Below are 23704 nucleotides of genomic sequence, written 5' to 3'. Positions count from 1 at the left end.
CGGGCTGGGGGGAAGAGGGAATGGGGAGTTCTGTTTAATGGATACAGAGTTTCAAAATGAGAAGATGAAGAAGTTCTAGAGATGGATGGTGATGATGGTCACACAACAATGTGAGTGTACTTAACACCACCAAGCTGTACACTTAAAGATGGTTAAAATGGTCAATTTAATGTGATGTGTATTTTACTACAATAAAAAAAAAAAAAATCAAAAACCTATAAACAACCAAAAAGCAAATATAAAGGGAACCAAATGCTTACTTAAGCTCTAGTTACCACGTGACCCAGCTCATGGGGGCCCATGTCCTCCACGTGAATCTCTACTAAAAGCCCTCACGGTCTTTGCTGGACTTTGCCTGGGCAGGGAACGCAGTGGGAAGCATTCCTGATCACAGTGGTGCACAGGGTAGTAGGGGCGGTGTAAAGGAAACACTGAAATTTGGGAGGTGCCCTGATGGGGGCAGACGTGGGAGTTATACAAGCCCGAAGAAAGAGTGGTCAGGGAAGCCTTCCTGGAAGAGAAGGCATCACACCTGAGACTGGAGAGAAGTCAGCCAAGCAGAGGAGGAGAAGGCTGGTGTCAGCAGAGCAAATGCATATGCAAAGGCCCAAAGGCATGGGATAAACGCGGTCGGGACACAGTTCATTTACCCTCTGTGGGGGAAAGTGGGCTGTGGAGACATTCAACTTTCTAAAAATGAGAGGTGTCCCGATGCAGCAGAATGTAACACTTTGGTTACCCTGAAAACACTTTCGTTAACTTGAGTCCAGGTTGCATCCAGGTGTAAGGAGCCCTGGCTGAGGAGCCAGAACAAGATGGTTTTAGTCAGGGTGATCCCACCTGCCGGTTTACCTGGGACAGGCCCCTTTTACTCTCTAAGATGTCTAGGTTTGGTCAAGAAATTATTCAATCATCCTCCTTTTAAAAAAATTGGGGTAGAAATCACCTAACATAAAATTTACTATTTCTTTTTACTTATTTATTTATTTATTTATTTATTTATTTATTTATTTATTTATTTTGAGACGGAGTTTCGCCCTTGTTACCCAGGCTGGAGTGCAATGGCGCGATCTCGGCTCACCGCAACCTCCGCCTTCTGGGTTCAGGCAATTCTCCTGCCTCAGCCTCCTGAGTAGCTGGGATTACAGGCACGAGCCACCATGCCCAGCTAATTTTTTGTATTTTTAGTAGAGACGGGGTTTCACCATGTTGACCAGGATGGTCTCGATCTCCTGACCTCGTGATCCACCGGCCTCGGCCTCCCAAAGTGCTGGGATTACAGGCTTGAGCCACCACGCCCGGCCCCAAATTTACTATTTCAACCATTTCAAGTTCACAGTGCAGCGGCCTTTAGTACATTTATATCATGCAACTGAGGTAGGAGGTGGCACTCAGCTCTGGAAGCAGGGCTCAGACCCCGGACCAAATTGAAGACTAGCTAAAACAGGTCAGGGCAGTGTACCTACCTGCTGTCAGTCTACTATTGCCATGGCAACATCCACAAGTTACCGCCCCTTTCTAGGGCAACAACCGACAAACCCAGGAGTTACATCTCTTTTCTAGAAAGTTCTGCATAAACCACCCCTTAATTTGCATATAATTAAAAGTGAGTATGAACATGACTGCGGAACTGCCATACGCTGCTGCCTCAAGAACAGTTGCTGGGTTTTTTGCTTTTTGTTTTCTTTTGAGAAGGAGTCTCACTCTGTTGCCCAGGCTGGAGTGAAGTAGCGCCATCTCAGCTCACTGCAGCCTCCACCTCCTGGGTTCAAGCAATTCTCCTTCCCCAGCCTCTCAGGTAGCTGGGATTACAGGCGCCCACCACCACAAGCAGATAATTTTTGTGTGTTTTTAGTAGAGACGGGGGTTTCACTGTGTTGGCCAGGCTGGTCTCGAACTCCCAACCTCAAGTGAGCCATCCACCTCAGCCTCCCTAAGTGTTAGGATGACAACCATGAGCCACCACGCCCGGCCACAGTTGCTGTTTAACACCACTGGCTCACCCGAATTCCTTCCTGGGCAAATCCAAGAACACTCCCAGGCTAAGCCCCACTTCTGGGGCTTGCCTATAGTATATCACGACCACCACCCCTATGTAGTTCCAAAACGTTTTCATAATCCCCAAGGAAATCCCATACTCCTTAAGTAATCATTCCCCATTCCCCTCTCCCTCAGGCCCCTGGCAACCACTAATCTACTTTCTACCTCCGTATATTTGCCATCTCTGGATACTTTGTAAAACGAATCTATGTCCCTCGCCCTAGTTTTTGACCCACCTCCTCTAGGAACCTGCAATGACGGCTTTGGGCAAGCCCCTGCCTTAGTCTGGGCCTCAGACACAAGAGGCTGAACAGCACTTGCTAAATTTCCTGTCTTTTTTTTTTTTTTTTAAACGGAGTCTCACTCTTGTCCAGGCTGGAGTGCAGTGACACGATCTCAGCCCACTGCCACCTCTACTTCACAGGTTCAAGCAATTCTCCTGCTGAGTAGCTGGGATTACAGGCACACACCACCATGCCTAGCTAATTTTTATATTTTTAGTAGAGACGGGGTTTCACCGTGTTGGTCAGGTTGGTCTCGAACCCCTGATCTCGTGATCTACCCACCTTGGCCTCCCAAAGTGCTGGAATTACAGGTGTGAGCCACCTCACCCGGCCAAATTTCCTGTCAGACTCTGTGATTCTGATTCAGCTCAACCCCAAGACTAGGCGTCCCCAAACTACAGCCCGTGGGCCGCATGCGGCCCCCTGAGGCCATTTATCCGGCCCCGGCCACACTTCAGGAAGGGGCACCTCTTTCATTGGTGGTCAGTGAGAGGAGCACAGTATTTGGCAGCCCTCCAGCGGTCTGAGGGACAGTGAACTGGCCCCCTGTGTAAAAAGTTTGGGGATGCCTGCCCAAGACTCATCAGTTGTTTTCCACTTTTCTCTGCAACTGACACAGTCGCCCCATGGAGAACAACCTTCTGGATTCTGAGATGTGTATTCTTAGTTTCTCTTAAGGAAGCCCCTGTGATTCCCTAAAAAGTCGGTGCTCCATAAAGAAGTGTTGAGGGGGGTCAAATGAAATTCTTATTTCAAGGAGAGATCCAAGCTGGCTGATCACTAGCTGCTCGGGATTGTAGCTCCCAGTAAAAGCACAAAGAACGAGAGGACGCCACACCTTCACATGAATTCTTGTTGCTCACGCACCAGGAGATTCCCAGCGGAGGAGCCCCACGGGTCGCCAGCGCGACTCTTGTGACCGGCGAGGCGGTTTTGCCAGCGCCTCAGTGCGTCGGTTCTCGGTGCAGAGTCAGAAAAGCACCGTCAATCTTAACGCTGCTGATTTAGTCGGCGCAGTGGGTTGCTCAGATTTCGGCGCTGAGAATCAATAAGTTGGACGTCCACTCAGAAACCCAATTACAAAGACGGTAAATACAAAGACCACAGATGGATAAATTGATAATGAAGGGAAGAAAACAGCCAAAAAAGACTGAGAATACCCAAGATCAGAACGCCTCTCCCTCAGCAGGGGATCACAGTTCCTCATCAGCAACGAAACAAGGCTTGATGGAGAACGAGTGTGTTCCAATTACAGAAGCAGGCTTCAAAATGTGGATAATAAGAAACTTCTGTGAATTAAAAGAACTTATTCTAAACCAATCTAAAGTAACTAAGAACTTTGAAAAAAGATTTGACGAAATGTTAACAAGAACACACAATTTAGAGAGGAAAATAAGTGAATTGATGGAGCTGAAAAACACGAGAACTACGTGAAGTATGCACAAGTTTTAACAGCCGAATTGATCAAGCAGAAGAAAGGATATCAGAGGTCGAAGACCAACTCAATGAAATAAAACAAGAAGACAAGATTAGAGAAAAAAGGATAAAAAGGAACGAGCAAAGTCTCCAAGAAATATGGGACTATGTGAAAAGACCTAATCTACGCTTGATAGGTGTACCTGAATGTGACGAAGAGAATGAATCCAAGATGGAAAATATGCTTCAGGACATTATTCAGGAAAATTTTCCCAACCTAGTAAGGCAGGATAATATTCAACTCCAGGTAATACAGAGAACACCACAGAGATATTCCTCAAGAAGAGCAACTCCAAGGCACATAATCGTCAGATTCACCAGGGTTGAAATGAAGGAGAAAATACTAAGGGCAGCCAGAGAGAAAGGTCAGGTTACCCACAAAGGGAAGCCTATCAGACTCACAGCAGATCTCTCAGCAGAAACCCTACAAGCTAGAAGAGAGTGGGGACCAATATTCAATATCCTTAAAGAAAAGAACTTTCAACCCAGAATTTCACATCCTGCCAAACTAAGCTTCAAAAGTGAAGGAAAAATAAAGTTTTTTGTGAATAAGCAAGCACTCAGAGATTTCATCACCACCAGGCCTGCTTTACAAGAGCTTCTGAAAGAACCACTACACATAGAAAGGAACAAACAGTATCAGCCTTTCTTAAAAAATTATTAAAAAGAGCATCAATATAATGAAGAATTTACATCAACTAATGGGCAAAATAGCCAGTTAATATTAAATGGCATTATTAAACACACATATATTATTATTAATTCTAAATTTAAATTGACTAAATCCCCCAATCCAAAGACAGACAGGCAATTTGAATAAATAACTAAAACCCATCAGTATGCTGCATCCAGACCCATCTCACATTCAAGGATACACAAAGACTCAAAACAAGGGATGGAGAAAGATTTACCAACCAACCAGAGAGCTAAAATAAATAAATAAAAACCAGAAGTTACAATTAAGCAACAAAGATTAAAAGAAGCAAAGAAGGACATTATACAATGATAAAAGGATCAATGCAACAAGAAGAGCTAAAGATCCTAAATATACACGCACCCAATACAGGAATACCCAGACATACAAGACTTATAAAGAGACTTAGACTCTCACATAATAATAGTGGGAGACTTCAACATTAATATTAGACAAATCAGTGAGACAGAAAATTAACAACTATATCCAGGACTTGAACTCAGATCTGGAACAAGTAAATGTAATTAACATTTATAGAACTCTCCACTTTAAATATACAAAATATATACTCTTATCAGTACCACATCATATCAACTTAGAAGTTTAAATGAAATTTTGGTTGGCTCCTTGTTTGTTATTCTCTTCCCTCATTTTCTCTTATATCTTCATCAGTAAGGACAATTATAGGCATACCCATATTTAGATTGCATTCTAGCCCGGGCATAAAGCAATACCCCCATCCTCTCTCCCTCTTCCTCTTTCTCTTTCTTCCTCTTCTTTATTCTTTTTCTTATTAAAAAAAAATACAAAAAAATTTTGTAAAATACAAAAAAAATACAAAATACAAAATACTACTTAAAATACAAAAAAATACAAAATACAAAATACAAAAAAAAAATACAAAAATACAGAAATTCTTACTTCAAAATGACAGAAGTAGCAGAGCTAATTTTCTTACGGAGTGTGTACTGTTTCTCTAAGAATTGCCACAATTAGCAAAGCCTCAACTCTTGTGTAAATTCCATCATTAGTGTTCAGCACATCTGGCATTTCTGACTCTGGAATTCAGGGGAACAGCTTGAGATGGCTTTCCCCAAACTTCCCCTGGACCATGGGATGTGCACAGGGCACACTCACACCCACAAAAGCATTCTGTGGTATATTAAAAGACTGTGGGCAGGGCAAGGTGGCTCATGCCTGTAATCCCAGCACTTCAGCAGGCTGAGGTGGGCGGCTCACCTGAGGTCGGGAGTTTGTGAGCAATCTGACCAAAATGGAGAAACCCCACCTCTTTAAAAAATAATAATAATAATTGTGGAAAATGCTGGGTTCAACAATGGTAAACAGGCGTCATTCCAGCAGGACTTGTCAGAGCCTTTAATATGATTTGCCTTTTAGACCTTCTAAAGCATAATCCAAACTGCCTCTCCCAGGCCCCTTGTCCAGGTGCAACTGCTGATGTGGACGAACAATGTTACGACTTATTTTTACCTCTCTGCTTAAACATCCGTCTTTTCAGTTTTCATTGGCCTGTTCCTTCCTACAATTTGTGTTATTTTTGGACTGGCTGAGCATTCACTGAAACCATTAATTAAGCTGCTTCCCGCCCCCCCCCAACCTTGTTTTCCTCTAGATCAGAAATTGGCAAACTAGAGTCCACAGGCCAAACTAGCCCAGGGACCTGTTTTTGCAAATAAAGTTTTATTGGAACACAGAAACAGCCATTTATTTATATATTATCTATGGCTGCTGCTGCTTCTTTTTTTAAGAGACAAGGGGCTCTGTGTTCCAGGCTCCATCTCAGCTCACTGCAGCGTCAATGTCCTGGGCTCAAGCAATCTTCCCACCTCAGCCTTCTAACTAGTTGGGACTACAGGCACACACCACCATGACCTGCTAATTTTTTTTTTTTTTTTTTTTTTTTTTTGAGACCAGGTCTCACTCTGTCACCCAGGCTGGAGTGCAGTGGCACAATCGGCTCATTGCAACCTCCACCTCCCGGGCTCAAGGGATTCTCTACCTCAGCCTCCTGAGTAGCTGGGATTACAAGTATCTGCCACCACACGCAGCTCATTTTTTGCATTTTAGTAGAGATGGGGTTCTACTGTGTTGCCCAGGCTGGTCTCAAACTCCTAACCTTGTGATCCGCCTGCCTCGGCCTCCCAAAGTGCTGGGATTATAGGTGTGAGCCATCCTACCTGGCCGACCTGCTAATTTTTTTAAGTTTTTGTAGAGAAAGGCTTTCACCATATTGCCCAGACTATGGCCTCCTTCAATCAAGAGCCTTTATCTAAGGCTCTGACTTAGTGACAGAGTTGAGGCCATATGAACCAGAAAACCTAAAATATTTACTATAGCTCTTTACAGACAAAAATCTGCTGACCCCTGCTCTAGACTGGGGAGATCTTAGTCTCCTGAGACTGGACTTCCCCTAAGAGTAGGATGTCCTCCTTCAAATACCCAAAGCTCTTGGCTCCGACTCACCCCACCACTAGACTTCTTCAGGTGTTCCACATGAAAACAACAAAAAAATTCAGAAATACACACGAGCAAAAGTGTTTTTTTGTTTTTTGAGATAGTCTTGCTCTGTCCCCAGGCTGGTCAGGTCGTTAGGTCGTGGTGGCACACGCCTGTTGCAGTGACACGATCGTGGCTCACTACAACCTCCCCCTCCCGGGTTCAAGCAATTCTTCAGCCTCAGCCTCCCAGTTAGCTGGAATTACAGGCACGCGCCACCATGCCCAGCTAATTTTTTGTATTTTAGTAGAGACAGGGTTTGATCATGTCGGCCAGGATGGTCTCGATCTCCTGACCTTGTGATCCACCCGTCTCGGCCTCCCAAAGTGCTGGGATTACAGACGTGAGCCACCACCCACCGTGTCCAGCCCGAGCAAAAGTGTTTTTAATAATCCTTCATCCAGCCAGGTATGGTGGCTCACACCTGTGATCTCAACACATTCAGAGGCTGAGGCGGGAGAATAGCCTGAGGCCAGGAGTTGGAAACAAGTCTGGTCAACATAGCAAGATCCATTATGAAAGAAAGATAAAATAATCTGCTGGGCATGGTGGTGTGTGCTTCTAGTCCCAGCACTTTGGGAGGACAATAGCTTTATACCCTATATAGCAGTTTCTACAACTTTCATCATATTCCATTATATGAATATCAGATAACCGATCCCCCACCGCTGGATCCTTTAACAGTCAGCGTGCCAATCAGTGAACTTTAAAACCAGCATTGCAACGCACATCCACATACAATTATTTTCCCAAGTGAAATTTTGCCTAGAATTGGGCTATTCTGTTCAAAGGGAGCACATTACTTCTGGAACTTTGGATATATGCTGAATCACACTTAAGGTGACTCAGTTCAAAGCTTAGGAGGTCAGGGTTCTCAATCCCTCCCCTGGGGCGGACTCAATAAAGATGTCTAATGAGCAATAAACCAGGCCTTGCCCTCACCTGGAGCTTTACTGGCTCTACTTTATGGCAAGATCATCATAAACTTGACTAGAAGGTTTCCAAGGGCAATCTGAAGAGTTCACAGAGACAAGTGAGTCTGGGACCAGCCCAGCGGCTGTGTGTGTCCAGCCTGGTGTAGGAAGAGGGAGCAGGAAGGAAGACCCAGCCCCGGAACTGGTGTTTGGAGCAGAGGAAACTCAATCCTCAAGTTCAATTCAACATAAAACACAGCAGCACAATGCTTGACTCAGAAAAATCTAAGCATAACACGCACTCTCCTTAGGGAGGCTGAGATGTGCATATTGCATTGCAAGAAAAATAAAGAAATAATTCCCTCCAGGCACAAACAGATTTCTGAAAGAATTCGATTATGCTGGTCCAAATGCTGCCTTATGTGCAAAGCTCCAAATCCTGGGACAGTCTGATCACTCCCCAGCTCTAAAATCATCAATGGTTCCCACTGTCCATTGCCTTGGGCAACCTCCCCAATCCCCACCCACCCCCCACCAAAATAATCAACCTAGTCAATACTACAGACCCTGACCACAGTCTCACGTTCTCAAACAAATACAATGACTTGAGTGTCTTTTTCATCCTATCCCTTCTTCATAGACAGCCCTTTACCCCCACTACAATGTCCATTACCCTGATTACTACTCATCCTTTCAGAGCAGTTTAAAGGAGGCCTCTTCCAGGAAGCCTATGCTGCTTTCCTGGGCCAAAATGACTTCCAAACCTCCAGGGTAATTGACTTGATCAAAATGCCTTGCACCAGAGAAAAGCCTGAGACTCTCACTCTAACAAGATTGACATCACCCATCCAGTGCCATCCCCCTCTACACAGAGGATAAAACCCCTCTACTCTGAGTTCCCCTTCCTAGAACCTACTCAGTGCCTGGCACAGGACAGACCGAGTGGGACAGGATTGAGTTCCTGAGAGTCGGGAGGTAGCCACCTGGGAGACAAGGTGGCTTTAGCAGGCTCTGATAGCCAGGCACAGCTCTAAAATGCCTGATTGCCTTTCTAATCCTCATGGGAGCTTTCAGAAGTTGCTAGACAGTCTCTGCTGGGTGCCACTATGACTTTAACACTTATATCTCCATCATCTGCTCATCTCCCAATTTAACAGAAGAAAACAGCCTCATGCTCAGACCATTAGCTGCTGTAGTAGCAGCTGATTTTTTTTATTATATTTATTTTTTACTGTTATTTTTCTACTTACAACAAGCAACGCTGGTTTTCTGTTTACAATAGAGTTTATGAAAGGTTCCTTTTAAAACAAATATATTTAACTTTTGAGAAAGGGAAAAGTGGCCTGGCATGGTGGCTCACGCCTATAATCTCAGCACTTTACTTTGGGAGGCTGAGGCAGGTGGATCACCTGAGGTCAGCAGTTTGAGACCAGCCTGGCCAACATGGTGAAACCCTGTCTCTACTAAAAATACAAAAATTAGCCAGGCATGGTGATGCATCTCTATAGTCCCAGCTACTCGGGTACAGGAGAATTATTTGAACCCAGGAGGTGGTGGAGGTTGCAGTGAGCTGAGGTCATGCCACAGCACTCCAGCCTGGGCGACAGAGTGAGACTCTGTCTCCAAAAAAAAAAAAACAAAACGTTTAAAAATAAAGCACAACAGTACAGGAGTTAAGTGGACACGGTAGTAACTCATGGGGTTTTTGTTTCTTTAATCTGAACAGGGAAATCACCAGGAAAGCGGAAAGAACACGATATTGGCGTCAACGGGACAGATGCACACTCTCTGACAGCTTCCCTCCTTAAAACTAACAAGCCAGAGACTTGCTTTTTTCAGCTTCCTTTGCAGCTCAAAGTGGCCATGTGACCCAATTTTGATTTTTAAAAAATATTTGAGACCTTCAGGAAAATGGGGAAGACTTCTAGGGAGGTTTTTGCTTGGCTATTGAAAGTTAGACGTGGGCCGGGCGTGGTGACTCACGCCTGTAATCCCAGCACTTTGAGAGGCCGAGGCGGGTGGATCACAAGGTCAAGAGATCGAGACCATCCTGGTCAACATGGTGAAACCCCGTCTCTACTAAAAATACAAAAAATTAGCTGGGCATGGTGGCGCGTGCCTGTAATCCCAGCTACTCAGGAGGCTGAGGCAGGAGAATTGCCTGAACCCAGAAGGCGGAGGTTGCAGTGAGCTGAGATCGTGCCATTGCACTCCAGCCTGGGTAACAAGAGCGAAACTCCGTCTCAAAAAAAAAAAAAAGAAAAAGAAAGTTAGAAGTGAGCCGGGCACAGTGGCCCACGCCTATAATCCCAGCACTTTGGGGGGCCAAGGTGGACAGATCCCCTGAAGTCAACAGTTCAACAACAGCCTGGCCAACATGGTGAAACCCTGTCTCTACTAAAAATGCAAATTTACCCAGGTGTGGTGGCAGACAGCTATAGTCCCAGCTACTCAGGAGGCTAAGGCAGGAGAATTGCTTGAACCCAGAAGGCAGAGGTTGCGGTGAGCTGAGATCACGCTATTGCACTCCAGTCTGGCAACAGAGTGAAATTGTCTCAAAAAAAAAAAAAAACCCAGGCAGATACAGCTTGTGGTACGGCCTCTCCTTCCTACCTGGAACAAGAATATGATGCCTGGAGTCATGGCAACCATCTTGGGACAAAGAGACCACAAGCCCATTTAAGGATAGTGACACAGAAAATAACCTGATATATTATAGTTAAACCACTGACTCTCCTCTCGATTTTTTATGTGAAAAACAATAAACTCTACCCACTTAAGCCATTGTTACTTTGGGTTTCTATTACGTGCAGGCAAAAATAATCCTAATGGACACAGGGAGTTTGGTGCAAATGGATTCAGCCGGCAGATGCCCTCTAAGTGCACACAGTGGCTGTAGTGCCTTTAACGGAGCCACTTAACCTCTCAAAAACCAGTTTCTTTATGAGTGAGATCAAAGACACCTACCTCAAATCTGAGGATTAAAGAAGACAGTGCGTATAAAACATCTACCAGCAGGCTTGGTACATAACTGGTCTCTACAAATGCACAATGAATGTGCAAACAGAATATGAAGACTCGCAGATATATTTGTGAGTTGATGAAATTGCAGAGGTGCGGGGAGAGGGGAACTGTCTAAACATTTAAGATCCGAAGCAGTAGCTTTCTAAAGAAACAATCTGGAAGAGGCAGTAATTCAAGGGAATCCACCTTTTTTTTTTTTTAAGACAGAATCTCACTCTGTCACCCAGGCTGGAGTACAGTTGCGCAATCTTGACTCACTGCAGCCTCCACTTCCCTCCTTCAAGCGATTCTCCTGCCTCAGCCTCTTGAGTAGTTGGGACTACCGGCGAGTGCCACTACATCTGGCTAATTTTTGTATTTTTAGTAGAGACAAGGTTTTGCCGTGTTAGCCAGGCTGGTGGTCTCGATCTCATAACCTCACGATCCGTCCACCTGGGCCTCCCAAAGTGCTGGGATTACAGGCATGAGCCACCGCACCCAACCCAGAAGTCTGCCTTTATCCACTGTTGAATCGTGTCATTTCACAGCTAGGGAGGGGGTGATGAGAGACAATTTGCCAAATGGATGTTGTTCAACTGGATAAGTCTGGCCTGTGATTCATACAAGTCTGTCACCTGTACAGGTCTTGATTAAAAGTGGGGAAGGGGCCCGGGTGAGGTGGCTCATACCTGTAATCGCAGCACTTTGGGAGGCCGAGGTAGGAAGATCACCTGGGGTCAGGAGTTCGAGACCAGCCTGACCAACATGGCAAAATCCCATCTCAACTAAAAATACAAAAAATTAGCCGAGTGTGGTGGCAGGTGCCTGCAATCCCAGCTACTTGGGAGGCTGAAACAGGAGAATCACCTGAACCTGGGAGGCAGAGGTTGCAGGGAGGTGAGATTGCGCCACTGCACTCCAGCCTGGGTGACAGAGTGAGACTCTGTCTCAAAACAAAACAAAACAAAACAAAAAAAAAAACAACAAAAAAAAACAAAATTGGAGAAGGGAGGGTGACAAGAAATACAAACACCAAACAACAACCCCTTAAGCCAGGAGGCAAGAAAAGCCTCAAGGGTGGTTGAGACAGAGCCCATGTCCTGATGCTGTGTCTTGGGTCCATCTCTGTCTGCAGCACACAGTACCCTCCCCTCCACTCCCCATTTCCGTTTCTATGCCGTCTATACCAATAAACCCAAAGTGACAAAGCGACAGCTGACAGGTCCTCTCCTTGTTTCCCCAGGAGGATCTCTGAGCCTCCCACATCCTTCAGGCAACCATCTGGCTCCTCTTCCTCTGACACCGAAGTCCAAGGCTCCATGAACCCATCAGGGCCTGGCACTGCCAACCTCGGGGCATGACAACAGGCCGATTCCTGGGCCTCCATCTAGCTGAAGAGACACACTTGCCCTAACCACAAAAAGGGAACTCGGTGAACCATTCCAAGTTTATTGGGCTGCACTGTCCTTAGATCCGTAAGTGCCGGGCCCTGGGAAAGTCTGGTATTAGTCATTATCATCCTTAAATCGTTACCACTGATTTTGTGCCAGACAGCGCATTAAATGAATCTCCCCATTTAACCCACCCTCTGAGGCTGGGTCTCATGATGAGGCCCATTTCATGAATGATGACAACAAGGGAGGAGGAGCAAGTGGCCCAGATGGTGGAGCCAGGATTTGAACGCACGTGGCCTCAATCGAAATCCCACCCTGTTCATCTTCGAAGCATCAATAGTTGCTGTGTTATGAAGTGTTACCCAAGTGCCGGTGACATACCAAAGGCCCTACATGCATGTGTGTTAATACCCTCAATGACCCTCCTGGGGTTGATGCTATTACTAACCCCATTTTACAGGGTGGTAAACTGAGGTTTGGAAAGGCAAAGTGATTTACAGTGGCCAACCACGTAGTGAGCTGAGGCAGGGCAGACAAGCCCCAAAATTGGGGTTTGGTCTGGGAGTTTCTTGACTTTGCCCAGGAAAGAACTGGTGAGCCAGTGATGTTACTTTTGCTTTTTTTTTTTTTTTTTTTTTTTTTTTTTTGAGATGGAGTCTCACACTGTCTCCCAGGCTGGAGTGCAGTGGCACAATCCCAGGTCACTGCAACCTCCACCTCCTGGGTTCAAGATATTCTCCTGCCTCAGCCTCCGGAGTAGCTGGGATTACAGGCACCTGCCACCACGCCTGGCTAATTTTTGTAATTTTAGTAGAAACGGGGTTTCACCATGTTGACCAGGCTGGTTCAAACCCCTGACCTCAGATGATCCACCCGCCTCAGCCTCCCAAAGTGCTGGGATTACAGGCATGAGCCACCACGCCCGGCCAACAGCCACTTTTCTCGAAGCGGCAGGGTACAGCAGCAGAGCAGGGCTGCCCCACAGGCAGCATGCCCAGAGTGGCAGCTCAGAGGCAGTTCTGGAGTCATGTTTATGCCCACTTTTAATTACATGCAAGTCAAGGGGAAAATTATGCCGAAATTTCTAGAAAAGAAATGCTAACTTCCGGGTCATCAGGTAGTTGCCATGGAAAGGGGCCATAACAACTGTGTGTTGCCATGGTAACAATAAACGGACATGGCACTGGTGGACATGTCTTACAGAGACGGGCTTTCGCCTCTTCCCTGTTTCAGTCTGGTCCAGAGTCTGAGCCCCACCTCCAGAGTCGAGTCCCACCTCCTCCCTCAACACGAGCAGACCTTCTAACTCCAGGGTAGCACAGGGCCCACCCAGCTCAGAGCAGGTATTCTGGCAAGTTTTGGGGGCAGAACATTCTTGTCCTTGAGGCACGGTCTGGTGCAGGAGGCAGGCATGGCCACAGATGGTGACCGCAGCAGCGTGGGGCTCAGAGGCATGACGGAAACCCACAGGAAGAAGAGACTGCAGTGAACAGAATTAATGGCTCCTCAAGATGGCTGGTCCTAATCCCCCAAACCCACAGATATAGTGCCTTCACGGCAAAAGGGACTTCGCAGGTGTGATTAAGTTAAGGCCCTTGAGACAGGAAGATTATCCTGGATCCTCTGAGCCCAGTGTCACCACAAGGGTCCTCATAAGAGAAAGGCAGGAAAGGCGGACTCAGAGAGAATGCGAGGACAGAAACAGCGATGTGAGGCCGAAATCCAAGGAATGACACAACCTCTAGGAGCCAGAAAAGGCAAGGATTGGATTATCCGCAAGAGCCTCAGAAGGGACACACTCATTCCGACCGCCACAGCTATAAAGTAAGAGATTTGTTTAAACTACTAAATTGTAAGAATCTGTTACAGCACCATAGGAAATGTGTACAGAGCTTAACTTGGCTGGGGATAAAAGGGGAGGGCTTCCTGAAGGAGGCAGTATTGAGCTGAATGGCCACCTGAATAACCCTGAAGACCACAACTCAGGAAGTTCTTTGTCTGGGTCAGCCCCCCAGGGCCACCAGACACCTCAATTCTCCCGTTGCTAATTGTTAAGCATTTAACAGCATCGAATCCTGGGAGGTAGGCCCTGATACTGTACTTCCCATGTAGTTACTAAAATTTAAATATCAGTTCATTTAAAATGACATAAAGGCCAGGTGCAGTGGCTCATGCCTGCAATCCTAGCACTTTGGGCGGCCAAGGTGTGTGGATCACCTGAGGTCAGGAGTTTGAGACCAGTGGCCAACATGGTGAACTCCCATCTCTACTAAAAATACAAAAAACTAGCCAGGCATGGTGGCAGATACCTGCAGTCCCAGCTACTCGGGAGGCTGAGGCAGGAGAATCACTTGAACCTGGGAGGCGGAGTTTGCAGTGAGCCAAGATCATGCCACTGCACTCCATCCAGCCTGGGTAACAGAGGGAGACTGTGCCTCAGGAAAAAAAAAAAAAAAAAAAAAGACGGTGGACGTGGTGGCTCACATCTGTAATCCCAGCACTTTGCGAGGCCAAGGCAGGTGGATCACGAGGTCAAGAGATCGAGACCATCCTGGTCAACATGGTGAAACCCCGTCTCTACCAAAAGTACAAAAATTAGCTGGGCATGGTGGCACGTGCCTGTAATCCCAGCTACTCCAGAGGCTGAGGCAAGAGAATCACTTGAACCGGGGTGAGGGGTGGAGGTTGCAGTGAGCTGAGATCGTGCCATTGCACTCCAGCCTGGGCAACAAGAGTGAAAACCCCATCTCAAAAAAAAAAAAGAAAGAAAAGAAAGAAACTTGTTTTTCTTTTTATTTTATTTTATTTTATTTTATTTTATTATTTTATTTTGTTTTATTTTTTTTTTTTTTTTTTTGAGACGGAGTTTCGCTCTTGTTACCCAGGCTGGAGTGCAATGGCGCGATCTCGGCTCACCGCAACCTCCGCCTCCTGGGTTCAGGCAATTCTCCTGCCTCGGCCTCCTGAGTAGCTGGGATTACAGGCACGCGCCACCATGCCCAGCTAATTTTTTTGTATTTTTAGAAGAGACGGGGTTTCACCATGTTGACCAGGACGGTCTCGATCTCTTGACCTCGTGATCCACCCGCCTCGGCCTCCCAAAGTGCTGGGATTACAGGCTTGAGCCACCGCGCCCGGCTATTTTATTTTTTTTAAAGATGGGGTTTCACCATACTGGTCAGGCTGGTCTTGAACTCCTGACCTCAGGTGATCCGCCCACGTCAACCTCCCAAAGGGCTGGGATTACAGGCGTGAGCCACCGCGCCCGGCTTGAAAAAAGACTCTTAAAATTGGCAGCTCAGTGCTCTAGTTACACAGGTGTCATTTCAAGCACTCCACAGGTGCACAAGGCTAGGTACCCCACTGGAGAGCATGCAAAGTTCTCCTGGACAGCACTGCAGAACCCCATTATACAGATGTGAAACTGAGGCTCAGAAAGAGGAAGTCACTTGAGTGGGAAAAGGCAGAGCTGGCACTCAAAACTCAGATCTTCTAGCTGCATTCTCTGCCTTCTCAACACAGGAAGACACAGGGCTGATGGTCCAACCCCAGACCCAACCTTATTTCTTTTCTTTTTCTTTTTTTTTTGGTGGGGGGGGACAGATTCTTGCTGTGTTGCCAGACGCCAGGCAGGAGTGCAGTGGCAGGATCTTGGCTCACTGCAACCTCTCTGCCTCCCGGTTTCAAACAATTCTCCTGCCTCAGCCTCCCAAGTAGCTGGAACTACAGGCACCCGCCACCACGCCCAGCTAATTTTTGTATTTTTAATAGAGATGGGTTTCACCACGTTGGCCAGGATGGTCTTGATCTCTTGACCTCGTAATCCGCCCACCTCAGCCTCCCAAAGTGCTGGGACTGCAGGCATGAGCCGCTGCACCCGGCCACCTTATTTAATTTAACCACGAATTACTTCCTCACTGGAAGGAGCTATGTATGACCTTTGGCACCACTGAGAAGAGTTTATTTTGACATCTTTGTCCCTCTGCTTAAATGCCGGGCGCACTCCGATGAGGCAGGTAGAGTAGAGATCTTGGGTTAATGAAGGGTTCTGCTTAGCGGAGGATACAGGGAGTGAAGTGAGTTATTATTACAGGAAGAGAGCACTTGTGGTTTAGACCGGGGAGTGCAGTGAGTTTGCATGATCCACCACAGCCCCCTCCACCCCCAAATCCGTCTCCCTTATTAACCAACATACAGGCACTAGGAAAATCTCTATCTCCACTGCAACCTCTGCCTCCTGGGTTCAAGCGATTCTCCTGCCTCAGCCTCCCAAGTAGCTGGGATTACGGGCACGCGCCACCACACCCAGCTAATATTTTTGTATTTTTTTTTTTTTTTAGTAGAGACGGGGTTTCTCCACGTTGGTCAGGCTGGTCTCAAACTTCCAGCCTCAAGTGATCCACCTGCCTGGGCCTCCCAAAGTGCTGGGATGACAGGGGTGAGCCACCGTGCCCGGCCAACCTTTCAATTTCTAAGGTAACCTTTGTCACCTATATGGAATTCATTCAAGATACACTGATTGACACTTAATGAGTTGTAATGACTACAATCAAATATTCTATGCTTTCAGCTAAAAGCAGTTACAAAGAGTTTGGGGGGACGTAAAATAAATTAAAACTAAGTTTTAAGTGTGTTCCCTGAAGGGCAGGGAAATGGGCAGATGGAGGAACAGGGATGGTAGAGAGAATTTTTCGTGTCCACACTTGGGCATCTTTTCACTTTGAATCGAATGTATTAGCTAGCCAAATAAATAAAAGTCAAATTTAACACAGAGGTACAATATGAACATAAGAGCCCATTTCAGTCGGGCCTGGTGGCTCACACCTGTCATCCCAGGTGCTTCGGGAGGCCAAAGTCTCACTTAAGGCCAGGAGTTCAAGGCCAGCTCGGGCAACATAGTGAGACGCCCCCTCCAATCTCTACGAAAACTACAACAATTAGCCAGGTGTGCTGGTTTGCACCTGCAGACCCAGCTACTCGTGAGGCTCAGGTAGGAGGATCACTGGAGCCCAGGAGTTGAAGGCTACAGTGCGCTACAATTAAACCATTGCAAAACAGCTTGAACAACAGAGTGAAACCCTGTCTCAAAAAAAAAAAAAAAAATCCTATTTTCCATTTTATATAGAGGCAGAAGGATGGGTATATAAATTTGAATGTATGTATGGATACTGAGAGAAAGAGGAACACATGTGAAAATGTTTACAAAAATTATCTCCAAGTGAAAAAAGGTAAGGCTATGGCTGATTTTAATCTTTTTTGTGTAGTTATAAGGGTTTTTTTTTTTTTTTTTTGAGACGGAGTTTCGCTCTTGTTACCCAGGCTGGAGTGCAATGGTGCCATCTCGGCTCACCGCAACCTCCGCCTCCTGGGTTCAGGCAATTCTCCTGCCTCAGCCTCCTGAGTAGCTGGGATTACAGGCACGCGCCACCATGCCCAGCTAATTTTTTGTATTTTGAGTAGAGACGGGGTTTCACTATGTTGACCAGGATGGTCTCGATCTCTTGACCTCGTGATCCACCCACCTCGGCCTCCCAAAGTGCTGGGATTACAGGCTTGAGCTACCGCGCCCGGCCGTTATAAGTTTTATGTAACGATAACAAGAGAAGTATTTGTATTTGGATGTGTAGCCAGTTTCTATGTGAAATGCTTCACAGACAAAAAAATGATTTATCCCAGCCACCTCGGAGGCAGGTGGTATTTTACCCCCATCTTACGGATGAGGAAATTGAGACTCAGAGACACTAACACCATGAAGCCCACTCTCTTGATTCCTTTGCTGTGTTGCCTTCTGATAAATGAACGTGTTTGTAGTAAGAAGGGAAAAGAAAGTTTTTTAGGCCGGGCGCGGTGGCTCACGCCTGTAATCCCAGAACTTTGGGAGGCCAAAGTGGGCGGATCACAAGGTCAAGAGTTCGAGACCATCCTGGCCAACATGGTGAAACCCCGTCTCTACTAAAAATACAAAAAAAATTAGCTGGGCGTGGCGGTGCGCACCTGTAGTCCCAGTTACTCGGGAGGCTGAGGCAGGAGAATTGCCTGAACCCAGGAGGCAGAGGTTGCGGTGAGCAGAGGTTGTGCCACTGCACTCCAGCCTGGTGCCTGGTGACGGAGTGAGACTCTGTCTCAAAACAAAAAAAAAAAGTTTTTTAAAAAATGCCAAACAGGCCAGGCACACTGGCTCAGGCCTGTAATCCCAGCACTTTGGGAGGCTGAGGCGGGTGAATCACTTTGAGCTCAGGAGTTCGAGACCACCCTGGGCAACATGGCAAAACCCCATCTCTACAAAAATTAGCTGGGCGTGGGAGGCTTGTGCCTGTAGTCCCAACTACTTGGGAGGCTGAGGCTGGAGAATCGCTTGATCCCCAGAAGGGGCAGCTGCAGTGAGCTGAGATGGCCTCACTGTACTCCAGCCTGGGTTACAGAGTGAGACCTTGTCTGAAAAAAAAAAAAAAAAAAAAAGACCATGAAGTTAAAACATAAAGTTCGACGGACTAAATTTCCAAATATACAAATGTCACAGCATCCAAATGTTTCTCAAGGAGGGTTCAGCGACCGCCACTGGTGCCCAGCCCTTTGCCCTTGGCATTCACCTGTAAATGCAGAAGGTAAGCTAAGAACATTGCGGTCTTCACCTCTAGAAACAGAAGATGGCCCAAGGACATCTGCTGTTTTTCTGGCTAAAGGCCTGGTTTTTGGCTGTGGGAGCAGCTCAGGACAGAAACGCAGCCAATTAATGCCCCAGAGCAGCCCTCCGCCAAAGACGAAGGAAGTTGGTGTATCAATACCCCAGCTCCCTCCCTCCTCTGGGGAAGAAGCCTGAGGTGTGTGGTTTTCTTAACACTCCCCGTCTGGCCTCTTGGCTTCCCTGTCTCACTTTCCACTCTCGTCCAACAGTGCTGCTGGGGTCAGTTCCCCAAAAAGCCATTCATGTTTCCCTCCTTGTCTCTGGGCCTGCTTCTGGGGAAGCCCAACCTAAAACAGCTGAACATGCTGAGCTTCCCCTACCCACCGGTTACCAATGGTTACCAGGAGCAGAAACTCCAAAGTGGTTTTCTTCCTGGACCATTAAACCACAGCACCTCCATGACAAATGCTAACTCCAAAAATAAGGCAAGCCTGCTTGTTTTTTAGGGCAGGACAATGGGAAATAGGAGAGAGAAGTGTTTTTCCTAATCAGAGGTGGGACACTTGCCAGTCAGAATTACCACTAGAACTTAGAGTTCCTGATTGATGATGCAATATGTGTGTGTATATGTATGTATGTATGTCTGTATATGTATATAAATGCATATACTTACATACAATTATATATTTTATATTGTATATTTATATAACATAAAAGTATATACTTATTTACATAATGTAAAAATTGCTTTAGTCCAAGGATGCTATAAACGCAGGTTCTCCCAGCTACAGGAATCCTGTGTTACGGGCCAACAGGACCACACAGCAGGTGTGAAAACCAACAGCTGTTCAGGCCTGCCAGGTGTGGGAGACAGGCTGGACAGGCCTGGCAGGATGGTCTGCTCCAGGGACTCATGAGTTAGCATTTTTTAAAATAGAAAGTGCCCTAAAGGATTCTAAGAGATCATACCCCACTCTAATCCTATTCAGTCTGCCTCTGAATATCTCTCCACATCCCCCACTTCCCTCCATCTACTCCCTGGGCCAATCTCCCCCCACTCCAGTTCAGACCACCACCTTCTCCTGCTTGGAGGACTCCATCAGCCTCCCCGATGGCCACATCCCTACTGGGGCAGACATCAACTTTCCAAAATGTAACTGCAAACATTTTATCCCCTACACAAAAATCTTTCAGTGAAAATCTTCACAACATTTCTAGAGGAAAACATGGAATAGATTGATCTTAAGTGAAACTTTTGTTCATTAGAAGACACCATTAAGAATGACATAAGCAAGTCATAGACTGGGATTAAAAATATGTATATACACTGGGCACGGTGGCTCACGCCTGTAATCCCAACACCTTGGGAGGCTGAGACAAGCGGATCACAAGGTCAAGAGATCGAGACCATTCCAGCTAACATGGTGAAACCCCATCTCTACTAAAAATACAAAAAAAAAAAAAATTAGCCGGGCATAGTGGCACACACCTGCAGTCCCAGCTACTCGGGAGGCTGAGGCAGAAGAATTGCTTGAACATGGGAGGCAGAGGTTGTAGTGAGCTGAGATGGCACCACTGCACTCTAGCCTGGACAACAGAGTGAGACTCCATCTCAAAATATTAAAAAAAAAGTATATACATAGACATAGATACATATGCATGTATGTACACACACACATACATGTATATACACACCTACATACACATACATACATATTTCACAAAGCACTCTGTTCAGAAATATAAAGAACTACAAGTCAGTAAGAAAAAAGACAACTCAGTTTTTTCTTTTAAGCACAAAAGACTCAAATGGGTACTACACACACACACACACACAGAGTGAGAGAGAGAGAGAGAGAGAGAGAGAGAGAGAGAGAGAGATCTCCATGTGATCAATAAGCACATGAAAAAAAAGCTCAACTTCATTGGTCATTGGAAAAACACAAAAAGACAATGAGGGTCAGGAGCAGTGGCTCATGCCTATAATCGAAGTACTTTGGTATGCCAAGGCAGGAGAATTGCTTGAGGCCAGTTCATGACCAGCCCAGGAAACAGGGCAAGAACCCACCTCTATTCAAAAAAAATTTAAAAAATAAAAGACCAGGTGCGGTGGCTCATGCCTGTAAATCCTTGCACTTTGGGAGGCCGAGGCAGGCAGATCACTTGAGGCCAGGAGTTCCAGACCAGGCTGGCCAACATGGTGAAACCTCAGCTTGACTAAATATACAAAAATTATCCAGGCAGAGTGGCGTGCTCCTGTAATCCCAGCTACTTGGGAGGCTGAGGCATGAAAATCTCTTGAACCCGGGAGGCAGAGGTTGCAGTAAGCCAAGATTATGCCACTGCAGTCCAGCCGGGGCTAAAACAACACAAAAGCTACAATAAGAAAACAAAGCAAATACAATGAGATACCATACTCCTCAAGGCCAGGTGCGGTGGCTCATACCTACAATCCCAGCACTTTGGGAGGCTGAGGAGAGAGGATCACTTGAGCCAGGAGTTTGAGACGATTCTAAGCAATATGGGGAGACCCTGTCTTTGCAAAAAATTAAAAAGTTAGCCAGGCATAATGGTGCATGCTTGTAGTCTCAGCCACCCAGGAGGCTGAGGTGGGTGGATTGAACCCAGAAGGTCAAGCCTGCAGTGAGCCATGATTGCGCCAGTGCACTCCAGCCTGGGTGACAGAGCAAGACCCTAATGTGCACGCGTTTTGTTTGTGTGTGTGTGTGTGTGTGTGTGTGTGTGTGTACACTATACACTATACACTATATAGCTTATAAAATACTATACTACTGCACATCTTCCACAATGGCTAAGGTTATAGAGACTGGCAGGACCTATTAACGCTGAATCTCAGCCAGGCCCGGTGGCTCACGCCTGTAATCTCAGCACTTTGGGAGGCCGAGGCAGGTGGATCATGAGGTCAGGAGTTCGAGACGAGCCTGACCAAGACGGTGAAACCCCATCTCTACTAAAAATACAAAAATTAGCCGGGCATGATGGCACGCACCTGTAATTCCAGCTACTTGGGAGGCTGAGGCAGGAGAATCGCTTGAACCCGAGAGATGGAGGTTGCAGTGAGCTGAGATCGCACCACTGCACTCCAGCCTGGTGACAGAGAGAGACTCCATCTCAAAAAAAAAAAAAAAAAAAAAAAGGGCAGCCAGGCACGGTGGCTCAAGCCTGTAATCCCAGCACTTTGGGAGGCCGAGGCGGGTGGATCATGAGGTCAAGAGATCGAGACCGTCCTGGTCAACATGGTGAAACCCCGTCTCTACTAAAAATACAAAAAATTAGCTGGGCATGGTGGCGTATGCCTGTAATCCCAGCTACTCAGGAGGCTGACGCCGGAGAATTGCTTGAACCCAGGAGATGGAGGTTGCCGTGAGCCGAGATCGTGCCATTGCACTCCAGCCTGGGTAACAAGAGCAAAACTCCGTCTCAAAAAAAAAAAAAAAAAAAAAAGCTGAATCTCTACTCTTAACTTAAGACCTGGCAATTCTACTCCTAGGTATCTACTCAATGGAAATGCTTGAATCTACGAAAAGACTTATATGTGAATGTTTGCAATAGCTTCCTCCTTACTAGTCAGAACCTGGAAACCATCAACTGTCCATCAGCACTACACTTGATACATACATTGTGGCACATTCACATGATAGCACATAATACAGCAATAAACAAAAGAAGCTGCAAAAATAGTCTCCAACATAGGATGGTTTCACTTGTGATGGCTCCACTTACAGTTTTTAAACTTTACAATAAGTGATACATTTATCAGAGTATTAAATGCAATTTATTTTGTTTTTGTTTGTTTGTTTTGATGCTCTGTCACCAGGGGTTTTTTTTTGCTCTGTCACCAGGCTGGAGAGCCGTGGCACGATCTCAGCTCACTGCAATCTCCGTCTCCCGTGTTCAAGCGATTCTCCTGCCTCAGCCTCCCAGGTAGTTGGGGTTACGGGCACGTCTCACCACACCTAGCTATTTTTTTTTTTTTTTTTGTATTTTTAGTAGAGACAGCGTTTCACCACATTGGCCAGGATGGTCTCGATCTCCTGACCTCATGATCCACCTGCCTCGACCTCCCAAAGTGCTGGGAAGCATGAACCACTGCACCCAGCCAATTTCTTTTGTTTTTGAGACAGGGTCTTACTTTTTGTCACCCAGGCTGGAGTGCACTGGTGCAATCATGGCTCAGTGCAGCCTGCCCTCCCGGCTCAAGTGATCCTCCCACCTCAGCCTCCCAAGTAGCTAGATCTGCCGTACGCATCTAATTTTTTGTTGTTGTGTTTTATGTTCTGTTTTTGGAGAGAGAGTTTTCACCATGTTGCTCAGGCTAGTCTAAAACTCCTGGGCCCAGGCGATCCTTCTGCCTCAGCCCCACAAAGTGCTGAGATTACAAGTATGTGCCACCATACCTAACCTAAATGCAACTTTGACTTACAATATTTTTGACTAATGATGGGTTTATCAGGATGCATCCCCATTGTAACTAAAAAATATTCGTATGGCAACAAGAAAAAAACATGGATAGGCCAGGCTCGCGCCTGTAAGCCCAGCATTTTGGGAGGCCAAGGTGGGCAGATCATGACGTCAAGAGATCGAGACTATCCCGGTCAACATGATGAAACCCCACCTTTACTAAAAATACAAAAATTAGCTGGGCGTAATGGCACACACCTGTAGTCCCAGCTACTCAGGAGGCTGAGGCAAGAGAATCACTTGAACCCAGAAGGTGGAGGTTGCAGTGAGCCGAG

At 46.4% G+C, this 23704-nt stretch overlaps 1 protein-coding gene across 5 annotated transcripts in view; it reads right to left on the bottom strand.

The window, feature by feature from the left end:
- The window catches only part of KIAA1671 (KIAA1671 ortholog), a 246788-nt gene that overhangs the window by 174509 nt on the left and 48575 nt on the right, over window positions 1–23704 (bottom strand). The gene's annotated exons all lie outside the window — the stretch shown is intronic.

Source organism: Saimiri boliviensis, chromosome 21 (genome assembly GCF_048565385.1).
Source record: "Saimiri boliviensis isolate mSaiBol1 chromosome 21, mSaiBol1.pri, whole genome shotgun sequence".
In the NCBI taxonomy this organism is placed as follows: Eukaryota; Metazoa; Chordata; class Mammalia; order Primates; family Cebidae; genus Saimiri; species Saimiri boliviensis.
The sequence above is the reverse complement of the archived record's forward strand: the minus strand, read 5'-3'. Positions and strand labels throughout refer to the sequence as shown.